The sequence below is a fragment of the Lynx rufus genome, unplaced genomic scaffold, assembly GCF_022079265.1.
Source record: "Lynx rufus isolate CCGP_SWC_20201006 ecotype Redwood Valley unplaced genomic scaffold, mLynRuf1.p SCAF_10, whole genome shotgun sequence".
NCBI lineage: Eukaryota > Metazoa > Chordata > Mammalia > Carnivora > Felidae > Lynx > Lynx rufus.
In genome coordinates this window covers 3,799,824-3,817,327 of record NW_025814824.1, presented here as the reverse complement: position 1 = coordinate 3,817,327, position 17,504 = coordinate 3,799,824, and the positions used below count along the sequence as shown (strand labels likewise).

Sequence of the window (17,504 nt, the reverse complement as noted above, 5' to 3'; positions counted from 1 at the left end):
GCATACACGAAGAGAGTGTCCACGCTGGAAACACCGCGCACCCAACCATGTCCACAACGTGGCTCCAGGCAGACACTTGAAAAGAGTATGACAGGGGCCAAAATGGTACCATGAGTGTTTTAGCACTTCGGGGTAGGCGTGATGCCGTGACCCCGTGCGGAGGGGGTGTCCTTGTCCGACGATGGCACTGGAGAACAAGCACACCCCCTGGGTGTTTCTTGGTAAAACCCAGCAGGCTTCCCAAGCGCGACACCAGGGGATCGTTGGATTGCTTCAGAGTCAAGTGCCACCGTTGGGTAAGAGCCCCTCTTGTTTCTGTGACCCTCCCACCGTCTTCCAAAATCATTTTGCCCCTGAAAGAACCCCTTTCCCACAACCCAGGCGAACAGAGGGCTCCATGATTTCCCTGGCCCGAGCCACCACCCTTTCTCAGGCAGCCTCCTCTCTGCAAGCCAGGCTGCTGGTGCTGGCTCGGTGCATCTCTGAGCCCCGCGAGCCCCGGGAGACGGCAACTTCAGCCTCGTTTTGGAGATGAGCTCACGGGAGCCTAAGAAGTTTCCATGAACGATGGAATCCAGACCCACGTGCCTGGTACGCTTGTGCCAACCACGCCGCTCCCAGAGAGGGGCTCTAGGAGCGCTTCTGGGAACTGGGCATTTACGGGTCAACGCTGTGGTCCTAAAAGTTGGATTAGAAAGTATAAACATGGGCGCACGGGAGGAGTCCTGGGGGCCCGCCAGGTGAGTATAGCACGGTGCCCCACGTGTGAGCGTGGATGGACGGAATCAGCACCCGGAAGGGCACAGACGCAGACTGTCCCCAGATGGCCCACAGCCAGAGCAACCCCCACGTCACCGTCTGGCTGCAGCCGGCGAGGCCTCACAGCCAAGCCACAGACGCCCAGAAACCATGGCCCCAGCTCTCATGAGAAAAAACCACCCCCACTAAGTACAGGGTTCTAGAACCATGCTAACCAGTCGTCTTGAAAACGGAAACCGTGCAGGGGGCCTGGGGGGGCTCAGTCGGTTGAGCGTCCGACTTCGGCTCAGGTCACGATCTCATGGTTCGTGAGCTCGAGCCCCGCGTCGGGCTCTGTGCGGACAGCTCGGAGCCTGGAGCTTGCTTTGGAGTCTCTGTGTGTCTGTCTCTCTTTGTGACCCTCCCCCGCTCACTCTCTGTTTTAATGGAAACCGTGCAAGGCCCTCGCGTGGAGAGTGCCAGCTTTTCTATCAGTCTGGGGCGTCCGTTCCTTCTCTGAGAATCACTTCGTGTGTGTTTACCTCCTACAGGCCAGACAGTCGTGCAGGGAGCACACGGGCTTTCTGGCTCACACCCCTTCTCCCCCAACTCCAGACGCGCGGACCTCGTGGCGCAAGTTCGGAACGGAGGGGGTGTCCGCGGTGTGACAGCGAGTGAGCTCTCCGGCCCTCTGCCTCCCTCCCTTTCTCACACGCGTGTACACGCAGGGGCACACCATTCTAACGCGCCCAGAGTCTCTGCCGTCAAAGGCACACAGGGCTGCCGTTATACGCGGTGCGCCAATAAACTCGAATTTGATGGCAGGTGCACTAGGCTTTGACGACGTGCCTGTGGGCCATGAAGTGCTACGAACTGGTTCTCAACCTCGGCTGCTGCACTTGCCTGGGGAAGGGGCGGGAGCTTTCATGAACGTCCAGAGGCACGGTCACCCGCCAGACGGCGTCCCAACCAATCCGTGCAGGCACCTGCGGGTGAGCCGAGCCTGGGTCACGGCCGGCGGCACAGGGCGGGGGTCCGGCCAAACTCTGCAGGTCCCCCTCTTCGTTTGGACACGGGCGTCCAGACAGGCCTGCAGAAGTTCTGCTCTGAATGAGCTCTCCTCCAGGCTCGTCCTATCACTGCTCTCTCTCCCAAGCACACCTGCTCATTTTATTATGATCGCCGTAGATGCCAAAACCTCCTGTCTGCAGAGGGAAAAGGTGCATTTCACTGTTTCCAAACCAATGTTACTGCCCTCCCCAGGTCAGCTGCTGCTCACAGTTTGGGGCCTTTGCTTCCAGAACACTCAGCATATTTTCACGTGTGCGCGCGCGCGCGCGCGCACACACACACACACACACACACACACACACACTTGCAGAGGCAGACTTGTGTGTGTATGTAGTAAATTACGTGGCCTACGTCCGTCCATGCATGAACGTGTTGTGAAAAATATAGAGTGATATACTACATGCTGCTTTTCCACCGACGGTACCTTGGACACCTTTCTATTTTGGTTTACGAAGATTCCACATTTAAAAAAGAATTTTTTTAATGTTTATTTTTGAGAGAGAGAGACACGGAGTGCAAGCAGGGGAGGGGCAGATAGAGAGGGAGACACAGAATCCGAAACAGACTCCAGGGTCCGAGCAGGGCTCGCACAAGATTCCACATTTTTTAAAAGACCACCACAAGGGATGACGATGCAGGGACAGACCACCATTTATTCAACCAGCTCCCCTTCCTGATACGTATTTCTTTTTTTCCTTTCCTGTTTTTTTTTTCTTTTGCTATTACAGAATGAACCGTTGCAACGAATTACTGTATGCATATACATTGCTTCACTTCTGTCAATTTATATGTGTAGTAAGTTCCTAAAAGTGAAACTATTGAGCTAAAGCACATGCACACTTTAAGTTTCAGGAGACGACGCCCGACCGCCCTGCCAGTGCTCACCTGTGCCAGTGTCCTGTCCTCCCCACACCTGTCACAGAGCTAACCCTTCAGTCAACACTCACTGCAGACACGCAGGGCATGTCCATGCACTTTTCCTTTGCTTTTTTTAACTGCTTATTTGTTTCCTTGACTGAGGTTTCTACCGGACTGTGTTCATTTTCCTCGTTGACTGGAAGGAACTCACTGCATATCAAGGCTATCAGTCCTACACCTCAGGCATTGCATGTAAATATATGTCACAGGGTTGTTGTTTTTTTTTTTTGCCACTTATTTATATAGTTTTTCATACCTATAGGGACTTGCTTAAAATTTTAGGAAATCATACTCATTCACCTTTTTCTTGATTTTGTATTTTCTATCCTATTTAGAAAGGCCTTCTTCACACCATAATTATTTAAAAACGCACCTGAGTTTTTCTTTTAGTCCTTCTACGATCTTCCTGCCATATATATATACATACATATATATATGGCAGGAAGATATATATATATGGCAGGAAGATATTTATATAATATATTTATATATATATTATTTTTTTTTGAGAGAGAGAGAAAGTGAGCAGAGGAAGGACAGAGAGAGACAGAATCCAAAGCAGGCTCTAGGCTCCAAGTTGTCAGCACAGAGCCCAACGTGGGGCTCGAACCCACGAACCTCGAGAATCATGACCCGAGCTGAAGTCAGATGCTTAACCGACTGAGTCACTGAGGCGCCCCTCCTGCTGTTCTATTTTTATTCTTTGCTCAGCCTGGAACTTATTTTGGTATAAAAAGTAAAGCTTTCCCAAGAACACTAATACCCCATGTCCCCTTCCTGGATGGGAGATGTGCCTCATGCCTCCCAGGACCATCCCACATGTAATTTGGGCTGGTTTCTCCACTATCCCCTGCACCTGTGCCCTTACATCCTGTGGCTCCTGTCTCTCCTTTCCACCCCTGTTTTGCATTGTGTCCCTAAGTTTCTTTTTTTCTTTTTTCTTTTCTTTCTTTCTTTCTTTCTTTTTTTTTTTTTTGCGAATCTCAAGGCGGAAGAAAAATGATAACTTAGGCATTTCAACTTGCTTAGCTTTGTTTGGTGCATGTGGACACAATGTTCTGGAACCATCTGTCTGCAACGCGCACCTCAGGTGGCTCCCACGCCTCTCCGAGGCCAGGCCCGGAGAGTCCCCTCGTGCTCTTGACCCCAGCATACAAGGCCACCGTGATGAGGGGCCAGACTTCACTTGACCCCCTGTGATGACTGACCCGACATGTCCCACAGATTCCTATGTTGGGGTTCTAAACCCCCAGCACCCAGAATGAGACTTTATTTGGAAACAGAGTCTGTACAGGGGAGATTACGTTTGCATGAAGCCATTATGGAGGGCCCTATCCAATGTGACTGGTTTCCTCATAAAAAGGGGAAATTAAGACACAGACACACACCCAGAGGGAAGAAGGTGTGAGGACACAGGGAGAGGACACCATCCACAAGCCAAAGAGCCAGGCCCGGGACAAACCCGCCCTGCAGGCACTCTGGTCTCAGACCTCCGGCCTCCAGAACTGTTTAAACCACCACTTTTCGCCTCCTCTGTTTGGGCAACTGTAGCAAAGGAATGCCACTCCTCTCTCGATGGATGCCGACCCAATTTCCAGAGTCTTCTTAGAAGAGATAAGCCAGGACTACCTGGCCGCGGTGTCTTTGCAGAGACCGGCGGCTCCTTCGCGGGCACCCTGCCTGACGTTCTGCCTCTTTTCTAGGGTGCACGCTCTCATGGCAGACGACTGTGTCACAAATGTGGCCACCATCGGACAACACGGAGCCGGAAAACGTCCTTTCTCGCCTGCTCTGTTCCATCCGTCAGGACACCTCGCACTTTCCCTCCCCACGCTCGTGGCGATTCCTCCCCTTGTGGGGCAGCCTGAGGCATAGACCGCGGCTTGGCGGGCCCCTACAGACACGCTTCCACGTGGCTCCAGTTCACGCTGACGGTGAACTTGGAAGTGAGTTTACCGTGTGTCGAAAAGAGACAAAACGTAAAATCATCAGATGTTTGCATATTAACCCCTCATTGATTCAGGACTTTTTGGTCCAACTCCTACTGAGTGAGCTTAATTTCCCAACACAAAGCTATAAAGATAGAAACAGCATGGCCCCCTGCGCTCATGCTCTCCCTCTGCCTTCTTGGGTCCCCTCGTGTCCAGGACAGGACCCCACGTCCCCTCACTATGCACGGCAGCAGATCCCTTGTCGGAGCAGCAGGTGACAGTCGCAGTTCTGGATTCCCAACACACCCGTTTGAGGCTTTGCAATGCAGGAACACCCCTGAGCAGCTGGACAAGTCACGTCAGCTCTCTGGGCCTGACTGCTTCCCAGCAGGTGAATCCGATGGTCCCCCAGGTCCCTTCCATTTTAACACCCCGTGCATCCTTAAACGTGCGTCTGTGAAAGTTACGCTTCCGGGCTGGCCACATTCCAGTAATCAGCATGGATGCCACAGCGCAGCCCTCTGCTGGGACACACTCCCTGCCTGAGCTCCAGGCTGCCTGGCCCCGCTCCCAGGGCCACAGGCCACACCGAAGGAGCCCCAGGCCTGTCATCCAGCCCTGCCCTGGCGACCTCCTCTCCTTCCTCCTCCTCGCTGTCACGTCCTCACACAGCTATGACCATCAGCTGATTGGGGTGGCTAACAACAAAAAAAGGAAGTGGTGAGTTCCTCTTTGAGCGTACGCAGCAGCTACAAAGGCAGAGAAAGGAAAGAAACACCATTAAAACTGTCACACAGACTCTGAGTCCATGACCGTGATAGGAGTAAAGGCAAGCCCCCGCCATGGCCAAGAGACGGAGCAAGATGGGCCGAGCCCGAAGGCGGAAACCACAGTCCACGTGCAGGCAGGGAGCAGGGGCAGGCTGGGAGCTGGGAGAAGGCCCAAGGGCGTGGTGTCCGGGAATGCCAGAGCCTTGGGTGGGGGGGGGGGGAGCGGAGCAACCAGGCGGCCCAGCCCCCTCCAGCCCCTCTTCCCTGCTGAGCAGTCTCTGCAGGAAAGACACGCGTTCAGAGAGGCAGGGCACGACCACATCCGAGAAGGACAGAGCGCCCCTGCACCCCACACGCTGGTTCCTGCCTCCCCCTGCCCCGTGCATACCTCACCCCTCCTATCTCACGGGGACAGGCTAGGAAAGAGCCACAGAACAAATGCAGACTCAGAAGACGAACTCCTAGGCCACCTTGGAGGAAAAAAAAAAAAAAAAAGACCAACCACATCCTAGGATCACCAAGCACAGCAGGAAAGCTCGCCCTGCATAAAGGAGAGGCACCAAAATGAGCCAACAGATGAGCCCATGCCAAAGGAAGACAGAGGCCACACAGCAAGAAGAGAATGTCCACACTGGAACCCGTAAGAAACACCACAAACACTGAAGGTATCATTAAAAAAATAAAGGATTAACTATATTCCTTGGAAACTAACCACCGGCTTGCTGCAATATAACAGCTTCGATAGATGGATTTGATAACTGGATGGACAGGGCGAAGATCTTTCTCGAGCCACTCGATGGTTCTGTGAAACACAATTCAAAGGGCAAAAGAGGGGGGAAACACGAATGAAAACGTGCGGTCACTGCAGCTTTGTTTATAATGTCAACAATTAGGTGGCCGGCTAGCTCGGTTGGTTAGGGGCGATGTGCTAATAATCAAATATCAAAAATTAGCGGGGGGGGGGGAATCCCTAAATGTCTATCAGTAAATGATCATATTTTCCAATCTGTGGAATAAAACACAATAATCACGGATAGGAAGACCTCTTCACTCCTCGGCACGTTGTCGATTAAAACAAGAAAGTTGCAGAATGATACTGGTGTTAAGAAACACACGCACGCGCACGCGCACGCGCACACACACGCGCAGAGGACCGAAGGCTGGAGGCAAACACACTAGGCTGCCCTCCCACAGAGGGTGCTGGTCACACAGGGGTTACTGGTCCCGGTCTTTTCTGAATTTCTCCCTGATGGACACATACCGGTGCACGTTCTGCATTTACCACCTTAGAAAATGCTAGAAGGTTCTCCCAACTTGGAGGTCAGAGAAACTTAAAAATGCCAGAAGGTTCTCCCAACTTGGAGGTCAGAGAAACTAACTTCAGAAATAGTATTTGGAGGCGCACCTGGGTGACTCGGTCAGTTAAGCGTCTGACTCTTGATTTCGGCTCAGGTCATGATCCCGGGGTGGCGGGATCCAGCCCCACACCGGGTTCCATGCTGAGCGTGGAGCCTGCTTAGGATTCTCTCTCTCTCCCTCTGCTGCTCCTCTGCTCTCTTGCTCTCTCTCTCTCAAATAAAAAAATAAATTACTAACGAAATCGTGCTTATTCACCCGTGACCCATTTGGGAGTGCTATTATTAGCCTTGCCCCAGACTGCAGGAACACATTCCTAGAGCCGGCCTCGTGGGAGTGGCCGTGGTGGTCATCTCAGTCCCAACCGCGGGCCAGGTATGGGGGCTACCCACGTGGCTCCGTGGTACATCTCAGTGAACCCCCTTGTGGTCGTTCTATTCACAGAGATCGAAACAAAAGCTTAAAAACAATGAGACTTGAACCGAGAGGAACTTTGGACCCCTACCTACCCTCAACCGCTGCTGATAAAAATACTCAGTGGCCATGACTCTGAGGCATCATAGCAATCAAGTGATCCAAACATTCTCAGCACTTGAGGTTAAAATAACCACAGCATTCTGCCTCCACCCATGCAAAACCTGAGATCTTGTAAAGGGGCGGCAGGAGGCCGCCAGTCATTTCACAAAGGGGACCCAGGAGCCCCGACCCCCAGGATGCTCAAGGAACCAACGCATCCCACGGCCACGGAGGTGTGAGAGTGCCGGCAGGTGCCCTCCCCGCACACACCCCCTGTACCACGGCTCCGCACCCATAACAGCGACCTGCCTGCTCGACCATATCCCATCTGACACAGCACGACTTGGGCAAAGAAAGCTTCCTTGGGAACACCATTTAAGGTCACATGGCACCTGCTTCGGGACCAAGGGATCCAGACGAGGCATCTGAAAAAAGTGCCGTGGGCTCCCCATTCCCAGGAAAATATATATATGCTCATCAACTGGATAATAAAACATCAGTGTCAGAGCAAATACAGAGGTGGTGTGGAGACTGACCTAAAATGTAGACGACAACTATCACATTGGAGTTACGACATATATTATCTCATCGTATATACATATTTATTATATATTATATATGCATACATGTAATATATAACACATATCATATATACATATGAAATACATAATACAAATAAAATTTCCAAGGAAATGTTTTCCACAATTATGACAAGGGATTTATAATGGGTAAACTGATAAGAGGTGTGTTAAGACCCCAAACGGTAGAGCAAAGGTCTGACACTTTGCGGAAAATGTATTTAGTCAACCACCTTCCCACTGCAGGCTTCTGATACGCGTGTGGCGGGGCTGAAGAAAAACCATCAGACTCTGGCGAGAACGAGAAAGGCTCCAGGAGAAAAGAAAAATGGAACTGATCGATTGCTTGGTATATCTGACACAGTGAGAAAGCGAGGGGGGGGCGGTGAGTTTTGTGTCGGAGAGCTGGGGAGACCATTGTAACAGGCACAGAGCCAACCGGGAGAACACAAAAGCAATAGTTCGCCCAGGAAAAACAACCAAGGGCAAGAAACTGGAACTATATTGCACACCTTGCTTTAGCAGTTAAGTATCATCACAATAAATACCAAATAGGCTTCTTCACCCCAAATGACTGCACGACTGTCATGGGTGGTGGTCTGGGAAGGCCCAGGGCTCCCTTCTCACAGCAGGAAGTTGGCAGACACAGTCTAGAACTGATACATCAAAACCAAAGAACAAATGAGCCTATTGTCAGGAAACGCGGTGGAAAGTTCTAGAAGAAATAGCCAAAAAGATGAAAAGGATTGCTTTGGGGAACAGCACTAGAGGATGGGAACGTACTGCTACAAACGAGAATTTAATAAAAACCAAACTCAACTCTAGTCACACCTAAACTGTGACAAGTCGGCAGAAACAGCGTTAACAAATTATCAGACGGACCAGAGCAGAATGAAGATTTCCCAGTTCTGACAAACAGCTGTAGTGGGACAGTGAAGGTCACACGTTGGACATTCGGATGCCTTTTGCAGCCCACGCACAGCATAGACAAACAAGCTAATATCTAAATGGTGGCTCTTCCCAAAACTAGGCTCTGGGCCCTCGGCCATCCCTCCCCACTCTCCCCACTGACTGTCCTGACCACGCCTGGGCCTGGGCCTCACTTACCCTGACACCAGCCTTGGGGCACTGTTGCTGGCTCAGCCTGAGTCCAGACGAAGCCTCTCTCATCCAGCGGGCCAAGCAGGGAGCTCCGGGCCCTTCTGTCCCAGGCCCCCGCCAGGGCTCCAGCACAGCACGGAGTAGTGGTGCCTTCTCTGGCTTCAGGAGCCAGGACCCCAGTGTCAGAGCAGGTACCCCAGGCCAGTGGACGCTACTCACCAGATACCATCTGTCACAGAAGCTGTTGCCCACCCTCCTTAGTAACTGGGGCGTCACTGCTCTCCCCTCACTACTTACCTCTTCCTCCCACCAGCAGCCCTTGGTAGCCTCCAGAAACCATTTCTGGTGGTTTCCAGAAATGGAAGAATCAAGATGGAGTCATTGTTGATTTGTTAAACCCACTGTAATATGACCCCAAATAGTCTTTTTCCTACTGGTATCTTTGGCCTTGGCTAATTGTGACTGTGATTCCAATCCAACCACCTTTCAAGATTCATCGGACAAAACTTACATAATTAAAGGTCAAAGGCAGCGATTTTCCAATGGAAGCAAGCTAACACTTTGTCAGGCAAAACTTCAAGCTCACAGAACGTGTCCCTGCTATTAGGTCATCGAAATAAGTGAATGAAGTTTTCCTTGAATATCCGCTCTCTAGTTTTGTATTAATCTTCCCACAATGCCTCGGTCAAAAGCAAGACAAAACAAAAATCTATTTTCCAAGTGACAAAGATCAACTTGAGACAATGTCAAGTCCAAGGCGAAAAAAAAAAGTTCAGCATGTGACCATTAAAAAAAAAAAATTCTCAGGGCGCCTGGGTGGCTCAGTCGGTTAAGCATCCGACTTCAGCTCAGGTCATGATCTCTCAGCCCGTGGGTTCAAGCCCCGAGTCGGGCTCTGTGCTGACAGCTCAGAGCCTGGAGCCCGCTTCGGATTCTGTGTCTCCCTCTCTCCCTGCCCCTCCCCCGCTCACGCTCTGTCTCTCTCTCTCTCAAAAATAAACATTAAAAAAAAAAAACAAAACAGAAATGGAATAAAATGTCGAAACTTGCGATCGGGGGAGGGAGGTGAGGGGAAAGGAGGTGAGGATCCGGGGCCGTTGGAAAAAAAAATCTATACAGTGACAGTTGAGAAAGCAAAAATTAGCTTGGATTGTAAAAGCGCCCTGCCATCCTTCAGGCGCAGATAAGGGACAGAGAGCCAGCTGTGAAGAGAACAGGAAACACACTTCAGCGACACAGGGTGGCCACACGGTCTGTGTATTCTCGCTCTAACATCATCGGCTGCCGGAACACTTGCTGTTGGAGAACGGTTTATCAGCAAGGCTGAAACGTCCTCTTGTCCCTTGGACCTACACCGTGAGTGCTATTGCTGAAACTTCAGCTCGGTCTTGCTGTTTCAGACTTCCCGAAAAGGGGAAACGGCCCATTGAATTGCAGGAGGTGTGAGTTACTGGACAGTAGAAATGCAATTTATTTTCAAAAGTAAACAGTAGCACCAAGGAGTCTCGTAGGGTCCCTGAGTCCTAACGCGAAAACGCTCTGAAAAACACGGTCTTGAGGTAAGTTTTAGGGAAGCTCGCTTAGTGACAACATCTGCCCTAGACGGACACACGGCTATTTATAGCCTGTGTATTCCACTGGGGCAGACGAGTCAGTCTGTTGGTGCAGACAGCCGAACGGGTAAGATCACAAGGTGCTGTCCAGCCGAGTCGCCAACATGGCGGCAGCGTGCACACAGACCTTTCTGGATTCGGAGAAACCTTTTGCTCAGTGCTGACCGTGAGATTCCAAAGTTGAATTCTAAACTGTGGAAAATCCAGGATTCCAAAACATACCTTAGCACAAGGGTTTTGGAGAATAATTACGGACATGCTGTGTGCTGCATGAGTGACACCCTACAAAGAAGTCTTTGGTGTGAAAACAGAGGAAATCAGAGGTGCCTGGGTGGCTCAGTTGCTTAAGTGTCTGACTCTTGACTTCGGCTCAGGTCATGATCTCGCAGTTTGTGAGTTTGAGCCCCGCATTGGACTTCACACTGAGTAGGGGGCCTGCTTGAGATTCTCATTCTCTGTCTCTGGCTCTGTCTCTGCCCCTCCCCTGCTTGTGCTCTCTCCCTCTCAAAATAAATAAATACATATTAAAAAAAAAAAAACCAACAACAACAACAACAACAGAGAAATCGGGGGCACCTGGGTAGCTAGTCGGCTAAGCATCTGACTTCACCTCGGGTCATGATCTCATGGGTCTCCAGCCCTGTGTTGGGCTGTGGGCCGACAGCTTGGAGCCTGGAGCCCTGTTTCGGATTCTGTGTCTCCCTCCCTGCCTGCCCCTCCCTGCTTATGCTCTGTCTCTATCTCTCAAAAAAAAATAACATTAAAAACATATAAAATAGGGGCGCCTGGGTGGCTCAGTCGGTTAAGCATCCGACTTCAGCTCAGGTCACAATCTCGCGGTCCGTGAGTTCGAGCCCCGCATCGGGCTCTGGGCTGATGGCTCAGAGCCTGGAGCCTGCTTCCGATTCTGTGTCTCCCTCTCTCTCTGCCCCTCCCCCGTTCATGCTCTGTCTCTCTCTGTCTGAAAAATAAATAAACGTTAAAAATTTTTTTTTAAAAAAATATAAAATAAAAAAACAGAGAAATCAGACCTGCACTTAGATTTTTCAATATGAGCCTGGAGAAGGCTAACGTGAGTTGTCTCTGAGACAAAGATCTAGCAATAAAATTGTCTTTCCGTCATTCCGTTTCAGGAAAGGTAAACACCTAAAATATACACCTCATTGTTTATCCTAGCTTCCAACATGAAAAACTTTCTACTTATTAAGACTGCTTATAAAATCCTCCCTATGGAAGTACACCACATACAGAGAATACAAATCAATTTCTATTTCGCTGCAACATTTCTCTAAATACACCCAAGGTATGATGTAGATGGAACATGACTTGATAAAGTAATTTTAACAGCCAAGATTTCTCATTTAAAACACCTAATAACTCTATAAGTTAAAAAAAAAATTTTTGAACGTTTATTTATTTTTGAGAGACAGAGTGAGACAGAGCACGAACAGAGGAGGGGCAGAGAGAGAGAGAGGGAGACACAGAATCCCAAGCAGGCTCCAGGTTCTGAGCTGTCAGCCCAGAGCCGGACGCAGGGCTGTAACCCATGAACCGTGAGATCATGACCTGAGCCGAAGTCCCATCTTTAACCAACGGTGCCACCCGGGCACCCCATAACTCTACAAGTTTTTAAACGTTTTAGCTCTAGGACAAATGTATTCACGCACTGGACTTTTTTGGGGGGGAGGGGTGGGAGTGGGGGTGGCGGCACATCAATGAATTTAATCGCATTTCACTGACAGCTGCCTGTGTAACAGCAATGGATCTGTTCTTACTAAAACAAAGACTTCAGAGGCTAGAACCATCTCCATTTCTTCCAGGAATTCCAAGTCCTCACAAGATGAGCTCCATTTTCCCTAGAAGATTCAGGAATGGACATTTCCCACTCCTTCCTACTCAGGGGCAGGCTTTCAGGGCGCAAGGAAACGAACAGCTAACTTCTGAAGTTTTGCGGGGGATCAGTGGAACCTTTGGTGATTCAGGCAAACTCAGAAACACAACTTGCACCAGCCTGCAACGGAAAAAGATTCCCACTGCCCCTTCTCCGATGACCGTCTTCCCGGTTCTCCAACATTCGAAAACACCCAGAACCGAATCCCCTTTGCAGTCACGGAGGGCTTAAGGCTTTGGAGCCACGTTGCCAAGACCCTGTTTAACGCAAACCTACGCTGTCCTACAGAGAACCTCCTTTCCTTCTCCGAGTCACTGGCTAAGGAAGCTACTTCACCATGAAAATGTGTCGAAAGGCGCGATCCCGCCGAATTTCAGCGGTGGCTCAGAAAGTTTCATGCTTTTACGCAACTGCCCTTTCTTTCCGTAGGAAAAGCCGCGAATGCGTTAAGCCCCCCCCCCGCCCCCCGCGGGCATATGAGCATCCGCACTGGGATACATACACACGGTGGAATTTTCCAGTGACTGCGGAGCCGGCCAAACGAAAGCGTGCGCGTCCCGCCCAGGTCCCCCGCGCCCGCGGCTTCCGCACCCCGGTCGCCCGGCCCCCGACGCACCCGGTTGAGCGGGGGGAGGTAGGGATTCAGCACCCGCCCGTTTTAACTCCGAACATTCGGACTGCTCTCGATTTTCAAAGGCCGAGGGCCCCCCGCGCGCACCTGCCCCGCCGGGTGCCGGGGCGCAGACCCCGGGCCGGGGTGGGGGGGGGGCAAGGAGCGCATCCCCCCTGGCGCGCCGGTGCCCGCGGGCGCCGCGTCCACGCTGCCGGGCCCAGAGCGCGCCGCACGCCTACCTGTGCCAGGTGAGCCGAGGGCGGGGCGCGGGGCCGGGGCGGCTCGGGGCGCAGCGCGGGGCCGCCCGCTCCTCCTCGCTCCTCCGGCCGCTGGAGTCGCCTCAGCCGCCCAGCGCGAGGCGCTTCCTCATTTTCGGCAACTTCCTTAACGCGCCCGGGCAGGCCCCGCACTTCCTCCCGGCCGCCGCGCCCCAGCGCCCCGGGCCCGCCCAGCAGCCCGTGCGCCCTGTGCCTTCGCGCCCGGGGCCCGCCCCGAGAGTCCGCCCCGACCGACCCCGCGCTCCCCGACCCTTCCCCGACCCCTCCCCGTCGCCTGTGCGCCCCCGTGCCCGGGTCTCGCCCCGAGCGCCCCCTGCGTCCCCCGGCCCTTCCCCGGCCGCCTGCGCGCCCCGGTGCCCCCATGGCTGGGTCCCGCCCCGAGCGCCCCCCGCGCCCCCGCCGCCCGTGAGCCCTGGGGCCCCCAGGCCCGGTCCCGCCCCAGAGCCCCCAGGCCCAGGTCGCGCCCCAAGTGCCCCCGGCGCCCCTGCGCCTGCCTTCCAGGCACTAAGGGCCCGCGCTAGGGGCCTTCCTAAGCAGACCAGGGGCGCTACCAACAGCAGGCCACCTGGCCGGCCTGACCTGCCACCTGGCTGTTTGAAGCAGCGGCCGCACTCAGGGGCGCGCCCAGTTCGCCTTGTCGTTGCGTGGGAAAAAGAGTGACCAGGCATTCCTGGTCACCAAGCCAGGGCGCTCCTGCTGATCTGAGAGCACAAGGCCTCCGCCATCCGGCCAGGTGGCCTTGTGCTGTCTGTAGATGAGAGGCCGAGTTCACCGCGCCCCTCTGGACGGGCCCAGCGCGTCCAACGCGGCCGCTTTCTGAAGGCTCTCATTGTTGGAAGGTTCTTGACCGTGAGTTTAACTTGCTTCTTTCTACCCACGACCGACTCTCGGGCCTCGACCCAAGGAAATTAAGTCTAACATCTGCTGTAGTTTAAATACATGTTTTAAAAACACCTGCCTAAGCTCCCTCCGCCATCCCCTCTCCCCACTTTTTCTATTGCACAGCCCCTTTGAAAACCTTGCTGTGAAACAGTTCCCAGGTCCTCATCTTCTTGGTAAGAACAGTTGGCAGTACGTGTTTTAAAAGGCTGTGCCCCGAGCCAAAAAAAATAAATAAAATCAAAATAAAGTGTACAGTGCGTTAGATTATAATTGCCATGGAAAAACACAAGGTGATAGGAGCACGGACGCTCACCGGAACCCAGTCTCTCCCACTTGGACGTTCTCTTCCGTACATTTTTGTCATTAAACGTGTAACTCAAGTGAAGGATTTTTACTGTATTTGCTATATTTGTCACGCATTAGTTTTGCTTCCAACAGCAGATGAAATAGTCGCACTCTCCAAACACAGGCTGCACAGCTTGCCGACAGGAGGTTTCCGGAGCGCACAGGCTGTTGTTGGACGTGGACAATGAGGACCAGCTTTGAATCTGTATGTGAGAGCAAACGCCGAGCTTCCTAAGATTCTGTGTCCTCAGGGGCCGTTAGTGGAGATGAGCTTCTAGGTCTGTCCCCACACGCCTCCCTTTGGCACTGCTGTGGTCGTCTGCAACTTTGAGTCATTTTAAAGTTAATTAGCATGCTTCTAGGGATGTTGGAAAAAAATGTTAAAATCATCACACAAATCTCCAGGGAAAAAAACCTATCTAAAAGACAATTTAAAAATAGAATCTTTAGGGGCTTGCTCATTTGGTTAAGCCTCAGACTTCGGATCAGGGCCCAATCTCACAGTTGGTAAGTTCGAGCCCCACGTCAGGCTCTGTGCTGACAGCCCGGGGCCTGGAGCCTGCTTCGGATTCTGTGTCTCCCGCTCTCTCTGTCCCTCCCCCGCTAGCGTTCTCTCTCTCTCTCTCTCTCTCTCTCTCTCTCTCTCTCAAAAATAAACACTAAAAAATACACACACACACACACACATATATGTATAAAATCTTTAAAATCTTTAAAAATGACTAAATAAATAAAAGTCAACACATTTCTGCCAGAACTTTCTTCTCTCTTCCCCAGTGTCTTCTCCCTTTGCTCGCTTGGCTGTTAACCCTTCACGGTAGTAAATCTTAGCTGTGACTATATTCCGGGTCCAGGAGGCCCTCCCAGTGAAACTTTTCACCATGTTGGTCTCGGGGATTCCCCACACAGTCACTGTTTAAAGGCTCCTGTCCCCTGCAGATTCTTTCTTTCTTTCTTTTTTTAATTTAAGAATAGCAAATGTGTTCCTTTTCTGGTGTTGCTGTGTTAATGGACATCTGAGGTCTCCATAGCTGTTCGTCTTGTATATTTCCACCTGTTCTTGCTCATGACCAGGCTTCCTAGTGCACTTGGCTGCAATCTCTGTGAACCACTTACTATCTTTATTATTTTTTTAATTTTTGTAACGTTTATTTATTTTTGAGAAAGTGAGAGAGAGAGAGAGAGAGGAGAGACAGCGTGAGTGGGGGAGGGGCAGAAAGAGAGGGAGACACAGAATCGGAAGCAGGCTCCAGGCTCTGAGCCATCAGCACAGAGCCCGACGCGGGGCTCGAACCCACGAACCGTGAGATCATGACCTGAGCCAGATGCTTAACTGACTGAACCACCCAGGTGCTCCAGCCACTTACTGTCTTTAAAAAATGATTTGTGGGGCGCCTGGGTGGCGCAGTCGGTTAAGCGTCCGACTTCAGCCAGGTCACGATCTCGCGGTCCGTGAGTTGGAGCCCCGCGTCGGGCTCTGGGCTGATGGCTCGGAGCCTGGAGCCTGTTTCCGATGCTGTGTCTCCCTCTCTCTCTGCCCCTCCCCCGTTCATGCTCTGTCTCTCTCTGTCCCAAAAATGAATAAACGTTGAAAAAAAAAATTAAAAAAAAAAAATGATTTGTGGAGATTCGTTGAGGAAGACATTTTCTTTCAGAGACAATTTGCTTTTGTTTCTGTCAGAAGCCCAGGGTAAAACTAGGGTCTGGACAACTTAGGGTCAGTTCTCAGCTTATGGTTCTTCTGGACCACCTAGGCGACAGGAATTTGGGCTGGAAATTTGGGCCCTGTTTGCTTACAGGTTTTCGAGGCTTCACATCTTCTCCTTCTGCTCCATGCTTCTTTTTGTTTCTTTTCTATCCTGAAGTCGGTGTTTCTAGTATTTCGTGGCTTTCCCTTCCTTAGGAGTTTATTCCGTCGCTTTGGTGGAACCAGCTGTCCGTTTGTTTCCCTAGATATGTGGAAGTATGTGTTTTTTTCTGAAAGATTTTTAAGTGTTTATTTATTTCTTTTGAGAAGGAGGGAGGGAGAGTGGGGGAGGTGCAGAGAGAGAGAGAGGGGGACACAATCTGAGGCAGGTTCCAGGCTCCAAGCCATCAGCACAGAGCCAGACAAGTGGCTCGAACTCACAGACTACGAGATCATGACCTGAGCCGAGGTCGGACGCTTAACTGACCGAGCCCCCCAGGCGCCCCGGAAGTAGGTGTTATAAAGAACTTCTGTAGCCACAAAGTTTCTACCGTCAAGTTTGATGGTTTGAACTGTAAAGAATTCTGGTTCGGAAATGACCTCTGTTTACAATTTTGAAGTCATCGTTCTGTCGCTTTCTTGCTTTCTTTCAGTCTCATGTCGAGAAATCCAAGCCATCCTGATCCTTTGTCCTTCACCCTTTCTCTTCTTATTCCGATTCTCTATGGTCTTTAGCAGGGTGACTGCTTCAGTGCCGTCACCTTGCGCTAATTTGGCAGCGTTTCTCCGGAACTTCTGTTTCGCTCTGCTCTTCTGCGGGTGACAGCTCCTGGATTCCTACCGCAGGTCCTTTCTCCCCGGCCTCATATTCCTTTGATCCCTAATTTGCTATCGTCTTTGAGCACGGTGCAGGGGGTGGGCTTAGCTGAAGGTCAGGGGCACCGGCCGGGCTCCTCTGTCCCGCAGGACCCCGGGTCGGAGGCAGGAGGCCCCGCTCCTCCCCGGCAGAGGGAAAGGGAAAGGCTTCCCCACTCCTTGGAGCACCATTGGGTGTCAGCTCCGTTCCCCAATCAGCATGGGCCCCGAGGCTTCCCACTGGTGACACGAAGCCATGCCCAGATGCTGACGGTTCCCTGTGACCCCTCATCCCCACCTCAGCCCTTTTCACCGCCCCACGGTCAACACTAAGAAACACGCAATTACTCCCTTTTATCCT

At 51.8% G+C, this 17,504-nt stretch overlaps 1 protein-coding gene across 3 annotated transcripts in view; it reads right to left on the bottom strand.

The window, feature by feature from the left end:
* The window catches only part of SYK (spleen associated tyrosine kinase), an 87,674-nt gene extending 74,233 nt beyond the window's left edge, over positions 1 to 13,441 (bottom strand). For 2 of the 3 annotated variants that reach the window (XM_047100985.1, XM_047100994.1), the window contains exon 1: positions 13,336 to 13,438. The gene's annotated coding sequence lies outside the window, so the exon portion shown is untranslated. Of the gene's footprint in view, positions 1 to 13,335 lie in introns of all 3 variants that reach the window. The other variant, XM_047100975.1, reaches the window with a different exon arrangement.
* Positions 13,442 to 17,504: the final 4,063 nt, after the last annotated feature.